Raw genomic sequence first — 14,669 nt, 5'->3', positions numbered from 1 at the left:
TAGAAACACAAGGAGGTCGAGCACATTTTTACTTGATGACAATAAAACAATTCCTTAAAGGTAACTTATGCTTCCCAAAGACAAGTAAAGGTACTCTACTACAGATTCTCATGTCTTGTGTGAGATGGTAGAGCCAACTCTTTCGAATAAAATTTTGTATTATGAGAACAGTGGACCAAAATGTAATGTCTCACCTTTATTTTTTCCCACAGTGATGACAACTTGAAGTCAGTTAATCAGTTCTGCGGTGGTTTAAACTCTTCACTTTTCTCCTGTCTCGTTTGTACCCCCAAGACATCTAATCATTTGATGTAGCCAAGGAGAGTAAGTCCATTGAAACGAGTCAGGCTTGCCAGTTAATATTATTCAGATAACATCTGTCACTCAAAAATAAAATAGAATTTATTAGCAGGTACAAATACAAGATTTGATAAAAGAAATAAGACCTAGTGATAGATAAATCAGTAGAGTGACTATAGTTTGTAATAACCTTGTATATTTCAAATAGAATGGTTCTAGCTGGAAAGAAAGAAAAATATTTAAGGTGATGTGTATCCCTAAAACACTAATTTGATCTTTATAAATTACATGAATATATTAAATTATCACATGTACCCCAAAACTATGTACATCTATTATGTATCAGTACAAATAATACCACATAATAAAATGAATGGCATTTTGACCTTTTAATATTTTTCATATTTTCAGGTATGAGCCACCAGGCAACTATTTTATCAAAATTCTAAAACTTTCTTTTTATAACTGTTTGAAGAGAAGCAGGTTTTATCATCTAATGATACAGTCAATAAAACATCTTTACATTTCAGCCATAAAGTAATAACACTGCCCTTATTTTTTGTTAATGAGAATATAGTAAATTCCATTCAGACATTTTATATTCTAGTAACTAAAGAAGCTTTCAATCACTTTAATATCTGAACAGGTCATGATAGATATATTTTTCTTTCTTCACTCCTCAACAGAGTTCGATAAATGATTCTATAACATAGAGAATGATGTTTATATTATTTTCATATGTTTGATTTCTTTTTTTTTTTACTTTTTTCTTTAGGACTAATTATATTCCTATTATTTTAGAACAAACATACTATTAAGGTAAAAGATGAAGACTGTTTGTGACATTATCTACTTTTAATTTTCATTTTAATTGCTACTTTTTTCTTATGCTTATTTAAATGGGATTATGAACGACACTGGCAGACTCTTAGGTATATATTCAACTAACAATTATTAAAATCCTGATAATCCTATTTGTTTCAGGAGTAAATATTTAATAAGTCACTTTTAGAAAGAGAAAGTGGATAGAGTTTTAGCTTTATATCTCTTACATGCCATGAAATATTCCTGTGATTGGCATATGGTAGTTTATTTAATCTTTGAAACAACCCCATGTGCTATTTGTTATTCTCATTCCTTCACCACAGATTCATAGATGCTATGCACCTTGACCAATATCTCACAACTCTTAGAACATGAAGAAACAATTTGAAGCAACTATTCTTTTACTATGAAAAGTTAAATCTTTTGTCTCTGCCATCTACCTTCTAATTCAGAAGCCTATATTCAGCACTAGTGGAAATATAAAAATGTCACTTTAATATTCTTTCCTAAAATTATTGAAGGAGACAATATTAAGTTAATAATTATTATTCAAATTAAAAGTGAAAAAAATAAACAGGAACAATGATAAACAGTATGTCCTCAAAGGAAGATTAGCTTTGGGAAAGTTCATGTAGGGAAGGATATTTAAGCATCATCTTACAAGTGTAAATAAAAGTTAAGAAGTGCAATATTACTCTTTTAATTCTTCTTTAATTTCTGAGACATTCCTATAGGTCAATCATTTCTAAAAAAAAAAAAAAAAAAAAAAAAAAAAAAAAAAAACTAAAACAAGGTAAATCTCAGTTTGGTGATTCACCAACACTGCTGAAAAGTTGGAGCCATGTACATATCATCTTCCTGCCAATTTCTATTAACTGTTTCCTTTTGCCAACATAATAAAGTCTATTTTCCTTAGTTTCACATTTGTTCTTTCAATCCATAAATCTAGCTTCCTCTCACTACTACCTTTCAAAATGTTTGCACCCAGGAGTCTTTTCCCCATACTCTCACTATCCTCCTATTTCGCTGCTTCATTCAAGTATTCCTATTACACCTACAACTCCTTCATTATTCCTGTTGAAATTCCACCTGACACTGAAAATCCAGCTAAAATGTTACTTCTTTAATAATTACTTGCTCCATATGTAGATGAATTCATCTTTTTCTAAACTCCTGTAAATCTTTCCTGAATTTTACCAAGACTTAATCAAATCTTGATTTAACTATTGTTGCTTCTAGAACTTATTTGTACAGATTTTTTGTGAGTACTCTTTCTAAATTAGTATAATTTTCTTGAAGGTAGAACGTTTGACTTTTTTTCCATTTTCCTTTCTATTTTCTAAGTTTGTTGCTTTAAATTAGTCACATGTTAACTGAACATTTCCTAATTAAATGGAATTGCAGGGAAAAATGTGAAAATCACAATGAGTTAGCAAAAATATACTGATAGGCCTGTTTTGTGGTAAAACATGCATCTAGTTTAGATGGCAGTTAGGATGAATAAAGAACATACTGAAAACTACACTTGTGGACAAAAACAGAATGAATGTAAGTCGATTGAGAGAACATTTAAATTGACAAAAAAGAAAAATTTAAGAATAAAGAGGATAAATACACATTATAGGTTAACTTTTGTTAATATTTCTCAAAATGTCAATTTTATTTTTTAAAAAATTAGAATGATATATTTAAGGTAACATTTTACTTATTACTACAGATAAACAGTAGCAGATCACTGCTTCTTTTGAATCAAAGTACTCAAATCAAGCAAAACTTATTTATTTAGAAAAGAGAAGTTGGTTAACTTACTCAAAGTTTTATAGTCTACACATGAAGTTGTAAGTGATTTTAAAGGGTATGTTTTCTCTAGGTCCTGCATGTTTTTTCTTCCAACATCATGCTTATCAAATTATACAATATCATACATATATGACTAATATGTAACTGATCCAATTATCCCTAAGGTGGACATGTGACTCATACTGAGTCAATAAGTATATTCCATATCTCCGATAAAATGATGGAATCAGATATGGGATATGTATCTCTATCAGGACCAAGACGAATTTCTGCTGATATTTCTGCTGATGCTAAAGGAACAAAATGCCTATTCTTTCTCTGTATTCACCAGTTTAAAGAACTTTGAGTGAGAAGAAGGGGAAAATCTTATCACCATATGTACAAAGTCTAAGAAGAATGAAATACAACATAAGTAAGCAGAATTAAACAATGAATTAAGAGAGAAGAGGAAAGCAAAAGAAAAATGTATGGGTTCCTGAATTCAAAATTTGAGCGGTGCTTAAAACAATTCCAACCCCTTAGGACTTTGAGTTATAGTGGCAAGTTAATTCCTTATTTTTGTTTTAGTTTCTGACAGTTATCCAAAGTCCAGACTTACAAAGCATTCTGTTAATTAATGTATTTAAACTGTTGAATATTATAATTTCAGCAAAGGCCACTAACTCATTTTCTAGAGAAGTTTTCTAGGATTTTTATTTTTTTGTGTGTTTGTGTCATAAATTACTCTTTCCCAGACTACAGTGTAAAATAAGTGGTTTATGATAGTCAAAGATCACAATTTACTAATCCTACTTATTCACATAAGAAAATAAATAAATCGTGTATTATGTAGTATTGAAGGCACCAGGATTATAAATGAGAATTGAACAAATATTCTTCTATAATCTAGATATACAACAATGGTATTCAAATCTACTTCACATTTATTTTCTTTGGGGTTCAGATGATATTTTTCTTTGTCAAAGCTGATTTTTGTTTGTTTACTTGCTTGTTTCAGTTTTTTATCACATGCAATAAATTCCTCCCTACTAAATGCAAAGTTTTTGTCGTTGAGTCTAAAAATGTTAACATTTCTTTAAGTAGAATATTTATCACTTTATATCTCCAGAAACATTTTCCCCAGATTCCTCCCTAACCACTTGATTTGTGAAACCCACTGTGCTTTTTGATTCTAATGTGAAAATTCTTTGCCAGATCTATGTTTGCTGCTACATTATCCTTCCCAGTGGCATTCTAATGGTTTAACAGATTAATATAATTTCTGAATTACTTTTTTATTGAGATCCCAGAGGAAAAAAAGCCTTTATATAGTGTGGCACACTTTTTTTTTCTGTTTTATATTATTGAACTTTCTTCCAATCAACCCACTATAATGTAGGTGTGTTATGGTTTAGTCATTTTGCACCCATTATTGTGTGAAGCACACAGGGATATAATGGCACTTCAACAAATAATTAATGATGAATACAATTTAAAATGAGTAAAAATAATATTTTCCAGCTCATATTTCTGGCAATTCTAATTTGATTTATGAATAATTATATCTGACTATGGTACTATGACCTTCTTTGTGAATTATATATTACCGTGCTGAAGTGAAATAATCACATCTACATTAGAAGTTACAGCTATTAAGTATCAATTTAAAAACGTATCTAGCAATTTCAATTATGTGAATATATCCAAAAGAAAGCAGGATTTCACAGGCATATTTGCACATTGATGTTCATAGCAGCATTGTTCATAGCAGCAAGAATCAACCCAAGTGTTCATTATTAGATGAATAAAGGAATTGTGGTATATACATACAGTGGAGTATTATTTGGCCTTAAAAAGAAAATAAATTCCAACACATGATCCCACATGGATGAATCTTGAGGGAGTTATGCTATGTGAAATAAGATAATCATGAAAAGACAAATAATGCATGATTTTACTTATATGAGGTTCCCAGAGTAGTCAAATTTTTTGGAGATGATGGAGGTTGGTGGGAGGGGAAATAAAAAGTTGCTTAATGGATGTGGAGTTTCAGTTTTGCAAGAAGAAAAAGTTCTGGAGATTGGTTACACCACAGTGTGAATATACTTAACATTATTGAACTGTACACTTATGAATGGCTAAATGGTAAATTTTGTTTTGTTTCTTTATACCACGATATTTTATAAAATGAAAAAGAGTGAGAAATCACAGTTTTAAAAAAGTTAAAAAGTCTTAATTGTGTCATATACGTTCACTACACCTTAGATGTATTTGTATTTAATTTTTTTTTCCAGAATTCTGTAAGGTCAATTTTGTAAAACCAATTATTATTGAACTCTTAACTAATAGTATAAACTTTTGAGGTTTTATTGCCTTTTCAGCTCTATTTATTTATATCAGTATTTATTAAGCTTAAAAGCTGCCTTAAACATTCCCTACTGCAATGTGCTAAGATTGAGGGTAATTTAAAATTTTCGATAGAACTGAAAATGGAAAATTTACAAACATGTTATTATTAATATTTGTGATAAGGGGTAGTAATGAAGAACAACATAAGTGACTTAATTGGCATGTACATTTGAACTTTAAAAATGACTGCCAGCCGGGCGTAGTGGCTCACACCTGTAATCCCAGCACTTTGGGAGGCTGAGATGGGCGGATCACAAGATCGGGAGATCAAGACCATCCTGGCTAACATGGTGAAACCCCATCTCTACTAAAAATACAAAAAAATAGCCGGGCATGGAGGCGGGCGCCTGTAGTCCCAGCTACTCGGGAAGCTGAGGCAGGAGAGTCTCTTGAACCCAGGAGGTGGAGGTTGCAGTGAGCCGACATTGCACCACTGCACTACAGCCTGGCGACAGAGCAAGACTCCATTAAAAAAAAAAAAAAAAAAAAAAATTGTCGTAGTTGGAATCATAATGTTGCCAAAACAAATAAAAGATAAATGTTTCAAGTGATAGATCTTCCAAGTACTCTGATTTGACAGTTACACGTTGTATACAATTATCCAAATATCACTGTGCCCCCAAATATGTACGACTCTTATGTGTCGGTGAAAATGGATTAACTAAAAAAGATTGTGTATTAATCTTTTCTCACATTGCTCTACAGAACTACCAGAATTGATAATTTATTAAGAAAAGAGGTTTCATTGACTTACGGTTCCACAGGCTGTACGGGAAGCAGGGCTGGGGAAGCCTCAGCAAACTTTCAGTCATGGCAAAAGGTGAAAGGGAAGCAGGGCATCTTATAGGGCCCAAGCAGAAGGAAGACAGTGAAGGGGGAGATGCTATACACTTTTAAACAACCAGATCTCGTGAGAACTCACTTGTTATCACAAGAACAGCAAGTGCGAAATTGGGCCTCATGATCCAATTACCTCCTACAAGGGCCCTTCTCCAACATTGGAGATTCCAATTTGACCTGAGATTTGGGTGCAGACACAAATACAAACTATATTAGATTGTTATATCACTTAATTTCACTGCATTTTTTCTCAACAAATAAATAGAGAATTTACTTCCTTTATGGGATCTGAGATTTACTTAGTGCCTAACTTTAGGGAGCTAATTCAATATGTTGAGAGTAATCTTTAAGAAGTTAGAGGCTGAACTGCTGAAAGCAGATAACTGGACAGCTCTTCCAGTTATGGATATGTGTAAATAAATATGCTGAATGAGAAGTTATATGGACAATTGTTTAGTCATTTAAAATTGTTCCAGATTTTTACATATTAATAGCTGTGATTAAATAGTTAATGTAACATACATTTGTCTGTTAACTAAATGCATTTTATTTAGTTATAATTGAATTTCCATCAGAATTGAATAAATTGCCATTCAAGGCTTTCTGAATATTTACCTTGCACAGGGGAATGAAAAGCATATGAATAATACAAGATATACTAAATGAATTAAAAATGAATAATGTTTTAAACACTTGAAATCCAATTTGAATTAATTTTTAAATAAATTTACAAAGTTGTCTTTTGTAATTCCAAATTTATTTTAGAAAGATAACTGCAAATAATTGAGAAAATAGTAGAATGCCTTCAATGTTTTAACAATGATAATTATGTTTTACATAATAACTGCTCCTATTACAATGTGGCCTTTATGTAAGAGCCAATCATTGGAATGAAAGATAAAGACTGGTAATAACTAATCACAAACTTTATGCAATTATATCATAACTGGGGTAATACATTTGGATTTCAAAGAAGGGAGTTCTAGGAAATCTTCACACACAAAAATTTCTTACATACACTTCATTTATTTCTTCCACAGTTACTAGCAAAGATAGAATAATTTCTCAACCTTTATAGGTATAATTAAAAAGAACTGTAAAATTAGTAAGCCAGAATATTACATTTAACTAGTTAAAAAAGAAAGTAATAAAAGTACAAAATATTTTTATTATGACTTTTTATTTATTATCAAAAGATGAGAGAAACATTTCTGCTTCCTTGTGACACTATGCCACCCTAACCAAACACCAAGGGCTTGTCCAAGTTCCAGTTCTTTTCTTTTTTTCCCAGGCACATCATTGTAGCCCTTAATACCACTTTCCTAATATTTGCTTCCCTTAACATTCATTAACATTTAGTTAATGCTTAGGGCTTTTTCTTTTTCTTTTTTTTTTTTTTGAGACAGAGTCTCCTTGTGTCTCCCAGACCGGAGTGCAGTGGCACGATCTCGGCTTACTGCAAGCTCCACCTCCCGGGTTCACGCCATTCTCCTGCCTCAGCCTCCCGAGTAGGTGGGACTACAGGCGCCCGCCACCACACCTGGCTAATTTTTTGTATTTTTAGTAGAAACCGGGTTTCACCTTGTTAGCCAGGATGGTCTCCATCTCCTGACCTCATGATGCACCTGTCTTGGCCTCCCAAAGTGCTGGGATTACAGGCGTGAGCCACCACGCCCTGCCGTGCTTAGGCCTTTTCCTTCCTTCCTTCCTTCCTTCCTTCCTTCCTTCCTTCCTTCCTTCCTTCCTTCCTTCCTTCCTTCCTTCCTTCCTTCCTTCCTTCCTTCCTTCCTTCCTCCCTTTGTTCCTTCTTCCCTTCCTTCCTCTTTCTTTTATTTCTTATTCCTTTTTTTTTTTTTTTTTTTTTCCTAGGGTCTCTCGCAGGCTAGAGTGCAGTGGCACGATCTCAGCTTACTGCAACCTCTACCTCCCGGGTTCAAAGGATCCTCCTACCTCAGACTACAGGCGCACCACCATACCTGGCTAATTTGTTGTATTTTTTGTGGATGCGGGGTTTCACTATGTTGCCCAAACTGGTCGCAAACTCCTGGGCTCAAGTGATCAGCCCGTCTTGACCTCCGAAAGTGCTGGGATTCCAAGGGTGAGCCACCACGCTTGGCTGTTTGTCTTTTATATGTATACTGCACTTGACTAATATATACAATTGTTATATTAATTTTTTCATATGCACATGCACATATACATATAACATTTTGTCCCCACAGGACCATGAATTTTTTTATGTCATAAATATTGGCTTATATATTGGTAGTCCCTTACAATATCTACTTATATTAGGCATTCAATCAATACATTTCTGGGTTTCAAATAATAGTAAATCACGACTTTCTTTCTTTCTTTCATTTTTTTTTTTTTTTTTTTTTTTTTTTTTTTTTTGAGACGGAGTCTCGCTCTGTCTCCAGGCTGGAGTGCAGTGGTGCAATCTTGGCTCATTGCAACCTCCGACACCCTGGTTCAAGCAATTCTCCTGCCTCAGACTCTGGGATTACAGGCACGTGGCAGCACGCCCAGCTAATTTTTGTATTTTTAGTAGAGATGGGGTTTCTCCATGTTGGCCAGGATGGTCTCAATCTCCTGACCCCGTGATCTGCCTGCCTCAGCCTCCCAACGTGCTGGGATTACAGGCGTGAGCCACTGCTCCGGTTCAATCATGACTCTCTAATAAGATGGTACAATAAAGTACTCAGTTTAGTTTCATTTTTTATGTGTATGAGTCATATTTATTAGTTATGTTTTCTCTTTATTATTCAAAATGTGTGATTATTTTTAAAATGCAGGGCAATGTCACAAACATGTATTTTGTAAAGGCTGTAAACATTATTATTATATTATTATTATCATTTGAGATGAAGTCTCACTGTGTTGCCCAGGCTGGAGTGCAGTGGCACGATCTCGGCTCACTGCAACCTCTGCCTCTTGGGTTCAAGCGATTCTCCTGCCTTAGACTCCTGAGTAGCTGGGACAACAGGCTCATGCCACCACATCCGGCTAATTTTTTATATTTTTAGTAGAGATGGGGTTTCATCATGTTGGCCAGGATGGTCTTGGTCTCTTGACCTCATGATCCACCCGCCTCAGCCTCCCAACATGCTGTGTGTGTGTGTGCGTGTGTGTGTGTGTATGTATATATACATGTATATATGTATATGTATACATATAAAGTAGTTTATTTTATATGTACATACATATATAATGTATATATAAAATAAACTAATTATAGAATCCCCATCAATATCAGGTACTTCAGGTGCTAGGGATATAAAATTGAGGATGAAAAAATCTGAAACTTTCAATCAAGCAATATTTTTAAAGAGATAGACATTATCAAATATTTCAAAAGTAAATACACAATTATAACTGGTAAATTCTATAAAGAGAGTCTGAGGTGTATAATGTTATAAAATAACTTCTTCCCCCCCTACATTTTAGGGAAAAATAGGGAAGAGATCAGGGAATGCTGTCCTAATTAGCAAATAACCCATAGGCTAATGTTGGAAGATAGAATAGAGATTAAGTAAATAAATAGGGAGAAGAGGGCCTACTATGCACAGATGTCTTGTGTTGAGAGGTGCCACATTATGCTGTGAAATTGGAAGAAAGTCTATGGTGGGCAGAGTGACATCATAAAATAAGAAAGATCGGCAAGAAAGTAGGAAAGTAGGTAGAGGCTGAATCTTGCCGGCGTTCTTTCTAACATATTGAGAATTTTGAACTTTATTTTAAGAATAATGTGAACACTTTGAAATAGCCAAGCAAAAAGTTTACAGAATCAAGTGTATGATTAGACAGAATCAAGTGTATCCTGGGGCTAGTGTTTAAATGAGTTAGGAGCTGGGGAGGCACCGTTGGTCCCCTGCCTGTCTCCCTTTGGCTTTACCATTTCTGTTCAAGCCAGCCAGACTGACTTGCCTTTTTTTTTTTCTTTTCCTTTTTTCCTCAGCGGCCTTTCTCTTGCAGTTAGAGCTCATTCTAATTGCAAGCTTAGCAGATGGGAAGTTCTAAGAAATTAATGACTAATCACTGATAGTACTTGGTATATTAATACCCCAAATTCTTTGTTACTTGGGTGTGATGACTCTGAGGCACTTTTTTCTACATTGTTTCCAAGAATTCCTCTGGGAATTAAACTTCAATTGGACCTAATGATAACTAGATTGATAATCCTTTTTGGAACTCTTGATTCACTTCTTTACCCACCTACAGACATGTCCCGAGATGACCTCCCCTAAAAACTGTTGGCACTAAAATTTTTGTCGCAATTTCTACTCCTAAGAAATTCTGAATCAATATAAGAAATGTCAGGAGTGAAGAACAGGAGACAGGTTAATAGGTCTTTGAAGTAAACTTAAATGGGTGTAGAATAAAAAGCACACATGAATTTAAACACGGTGTTGTGGGCAAGACTTACAAAATTTATTTTTCTATTAAAACCCAATTATCCTTCTTAAAATTCAAGAGATAGCAAATAGAGTAAACATCATTTTTAGTGGAATATAGAACGTGGTGCTTTTCTCTTCTTATTATTTTGATATTTTTATAACTCCCTATAACACAATAAAGCCAGGTTGTTCTTAGGATCTAACAACAGGTAGAGAGCAGTTTTTTTACCTTCTTTTTCTCATCAGCAGTTTCTTGTCATGAAAGTTGCATTCCTTTAGCCTAATTTTTGAGTCTTAATAAGATGTGTCAGTCAGAACTCCAATAGAAAACAGAAAGCATACGCAAAATAGAATATTTTGGGGAAAGTTTAATTTCAAAGAAATAATTTACAAACGTGGGCATAAAGTAAACCACTATGGAGGTTACAGTAACTACAGTAACTATTTGGTGTTATTAAATACTTCTATTTAGTATCCTTCCTGTAGTGTAATGCCTTGTAGTGGAGAGAGATTCTTACGATGCAGACTACCGGGAGAAGACCTAGTGACAGAGTCAGGCTGACAAAGTGGCACAGACAAGACACAGAAGAATACAATTCCTGATCTCACTCTCCATTCGCCCTCTGATCTTCTCCCCAGGATTCAGAGTTCGGTCAACTCAACAGGAATCTAGTGAGTGGGGAAGTCACTGATGAAGTTCACATAGTAATCCCTCAATGGCAGAGGCCTAGAAGGTGAAGAGTGAAGAATCACATTGGAAAGATAAACCAAAGGTATCTGGTGTCTAAGAAAAGTGTCAATGACAAGTTTTTTTGTTTTTTTTGTTTGTTTGTTTTTTGTTTTTTATCATGAAATTTGCTACATCTCAGGGCAGCCACATGAGCTGATATCATTCTACTTAAAGCATTGCCCATGTTCTTCTCAATGAAGTTTGTTCAGCAACAGAAACCTCAGAAAGCAGTGAATTTTTTGTACACAAAAGAGAATACAATATACATTATCGGCAGATAACATTATATTTCTTAATGATGTAACACTGCATAATCACTAATGAAGCAAGTGGGAAATACCAGGCTAACGTCACTTTTCAAGTAGAAATGCTAGTTAAGGGATTGTTCAGTTTTAATATTTTGGTGATTTTTATTATGTATTTATTGTTAAAAAATAAATAACCTCCAAATTTTGTAATTTAAGAACAGCATATTTACCATCTCATGGTTTCTGTCAATCACGTATTTGGGCACATAAACAGAAAAGCAGCACAAACAAATGTGTAAAAACAAATCTCATATCAGTTATAATAAGTATAAATTCACTAAATTTTGCAATTAAAAGATAAAGAGTACAAGTAAATAAACAATGAAGATATGTCTTCAATTTATTGTTTATAATTGACCCACTTTACATGTTAAAAGAAATGATACTAAAAAATAGCAAAGTATTGGATTATATATGCATTCATTGATGTGGATTAATATCAAAAAATATAATACTGGGTAAAAAGTCATAGATGAAAGCATACAGAATGATTTCCATTTATAAAGCCTCAAAATTTTAAAAGTAAATAATACATCTTCCAGGCATATGCAGAATCAATAGAAGGGATCAATATATGAATGAAGACAAACAAGACACACCCTCAAAACTAGAACTTCATGAAATCAATCTTTTTAAAATTGACTACTTAAAAATGCAGTGTTAAATCATATATTGTAGGTGTGCAAAAATATATTCAAAAGACATGCAAGGTTGTCACAGTTTAATACAGAGCAAAGGAGTAGAACTGTCTCTGGCAAATACAAACCATTGTAAAAATATATGCCTCAGTGGAGGATAGTTGATTCATCAGAATTTTATTACATTAAAACATCCTAGTTTCTTCTTCTGATTGTAAGTCCATAAAACAAAATTCTAATCTAACATTAAAAAGAGGCCCTAAAAATTCGGGTGGAGTTGGTCAAAGGTATTAAATTTCAGTTAGACAAGAGGAATAAGTTCAATAGAATCTATTGTACAAAGTGTGACTGTAGTTACTAACAATGTATTCTGTAATTGAAAGTTGGTAGAATAAAATTTCAAGTGTTCTCACCACAAATAAATATGTATGTGAGGTAACACATATGCTATTTAGTCCAATTTAGGCTTTCTACAATGTATGCACATATTTCCAAACATCATGTTGTACATTATAAATATATACAATTTTGAGGTCAATTTAAAAATTTTAAAAAGAGGTTTTATCATTCCAGAATATTGTCTTGTATTCATGTTTAAATTGTTAATCATGTATGTCAGCTGTTTTTGTTTCTTTGTATGTTTTTTCCTTTCTTTTTCAACAAACTCAGTCCCTCCTTTTAGAGTGATTTTTACACTCTGCATATTTCAGTAAACTACAGTTAATGTTTTTATCTTCTGTTTTTGACTATACTCTAGTTTTAAATTACCCTGTACCCTATTTTTCACTCCACATAGCACAATTAGGAGAGCAAATTGTAACCACCACAATATCTGACTTCATGTTGTAACATACTTGCGTTGTGTCATCCCTTTGTCATAATGACAATTCAAAAATTTTCTTACTGCTAAGCAGTCTAAAATGTATCACTTTCTTATAAGAACAGTATTTTATTTATATTTATATGAAATTTAATATGTAATATCATTTCATTGTTGCATTTAACATTAATATTATCCATAACTATTATTACTTGATGTTCCTTAGAAAACATTTTAAATGCTTTATGAATAATCTTAAGTCAATCAAAATAAAAAATAGGTAAAATTTAAAATCAAATACATAATTCAAAAGTGATGATAAAAATTTTCATACTAAAAATTAAATTTAAATTATTTTGCATAATATTAGCATTATAACAGTATCTTTAAAAATCAATTGTTTTAAAATGCCATTCTCAAAACCATTTTATTGTTTATTACTGCTCAACCTATGTGAAAATCAAAGAAACACAGAACATTGAACAGGCAATCGTGTTAAAATGCCGCCTAACAATTTTCTTCTGGCTAAGATTGGCTGAATTAGATTTAGTCCAATAAAATGCTATCCCTTTTTGACTTCATATATGTAAATAAAGAATTACAGCTCTACCAAAAGTGCCAGACACTATACTCTAACTACCAAAACAAGGACTTCCTCCTCATCCAAGAATATGTCAAATCCTTGACTATAGTGACAGAGCAGCCCTTGCAGCTTCCAAAACCACTACTTTAGGAAGGTGCTGAAGTTATTCAGATAGTTCTGTCTCACCATTTTAATGGCAATTTGAATTTACTATTTAAGTCTTTCCCACCCTTTACTGAATGTGGTTCTAATGCTTCAGGCATGTAGATTGTATTAATGATAAGAAGGTCAAATGCAAGAGGAAACCTTTTTTAAAAAAGCATGTTTGTGGTTTATTCTAAACATACAAATATAGTCTAGTTTTCTTATTTATCTACAGTAAATTTAGGAAAAAAAGTTCAAATTTTCATTTTCTTTCTTTCAAAACCATTTCCAGAACAACCTTACGGGCTAATTAACACGTTATCATTCAGTTCATCCCACCTTTTGCCCTTTGTACCTTGTTTGTATAACATTAGTTACATGCTACTGCGGTGAAACATGACCAGGATCTTGAGCTACTCTTCATAGACAGGAAAGAAAAAAGCAAACACTATAAGAGCATACTGATTTGTAATAATCCATGGTAATAACTTTTCTCTCTACAGAAATGGGAGATCAGCAGCCAATCAATAATAGACATAAATATAAAAGAGTCTATGGTGACAGATAAAAGCAAAAAAATAATAACCAGATTAAAGTAAGATCACATGTGCTTGCTATACTCTCTAAGGCCCAGTAGGTAATGCCCAGACCAAAATAAACAGAAAATACATATGTATAACAACGTTATATGTGTGTGTGTGTGTATATATATATAATAACCTATATGTTTTATATATATATTAGCAATGTAAACAGATAACACAGAAAAAAGATAAACATTGGATTCTTTGTCTTGATTGTGTCATAGATGTATTGATAAAGAGATTTATAATAAAATTTGGGATTATGGGCTGTAACTAATTAGAAATTAGAAATAAATATATCACGAGCCATTG

This window comes from Rhinopithecus roxellana, chromosome 2 (genome assembly GCF_007565055.1).
Source record: "Rhinopithecus roxellana isolate Shanxi Qingling chromosome 2, ASM756505v1, whole genome shotgun sequence".
Taxonomy (NCBI): domain Eukaryota; kingdom Metazoa; phylum Chordata; class Mammalia; order Primates; family Cercopithecidae; genus Rhinopithecus; species Rhinopithecus roxellana.
Note: the sequence above shows the minus strand (reverse complement) of the source record.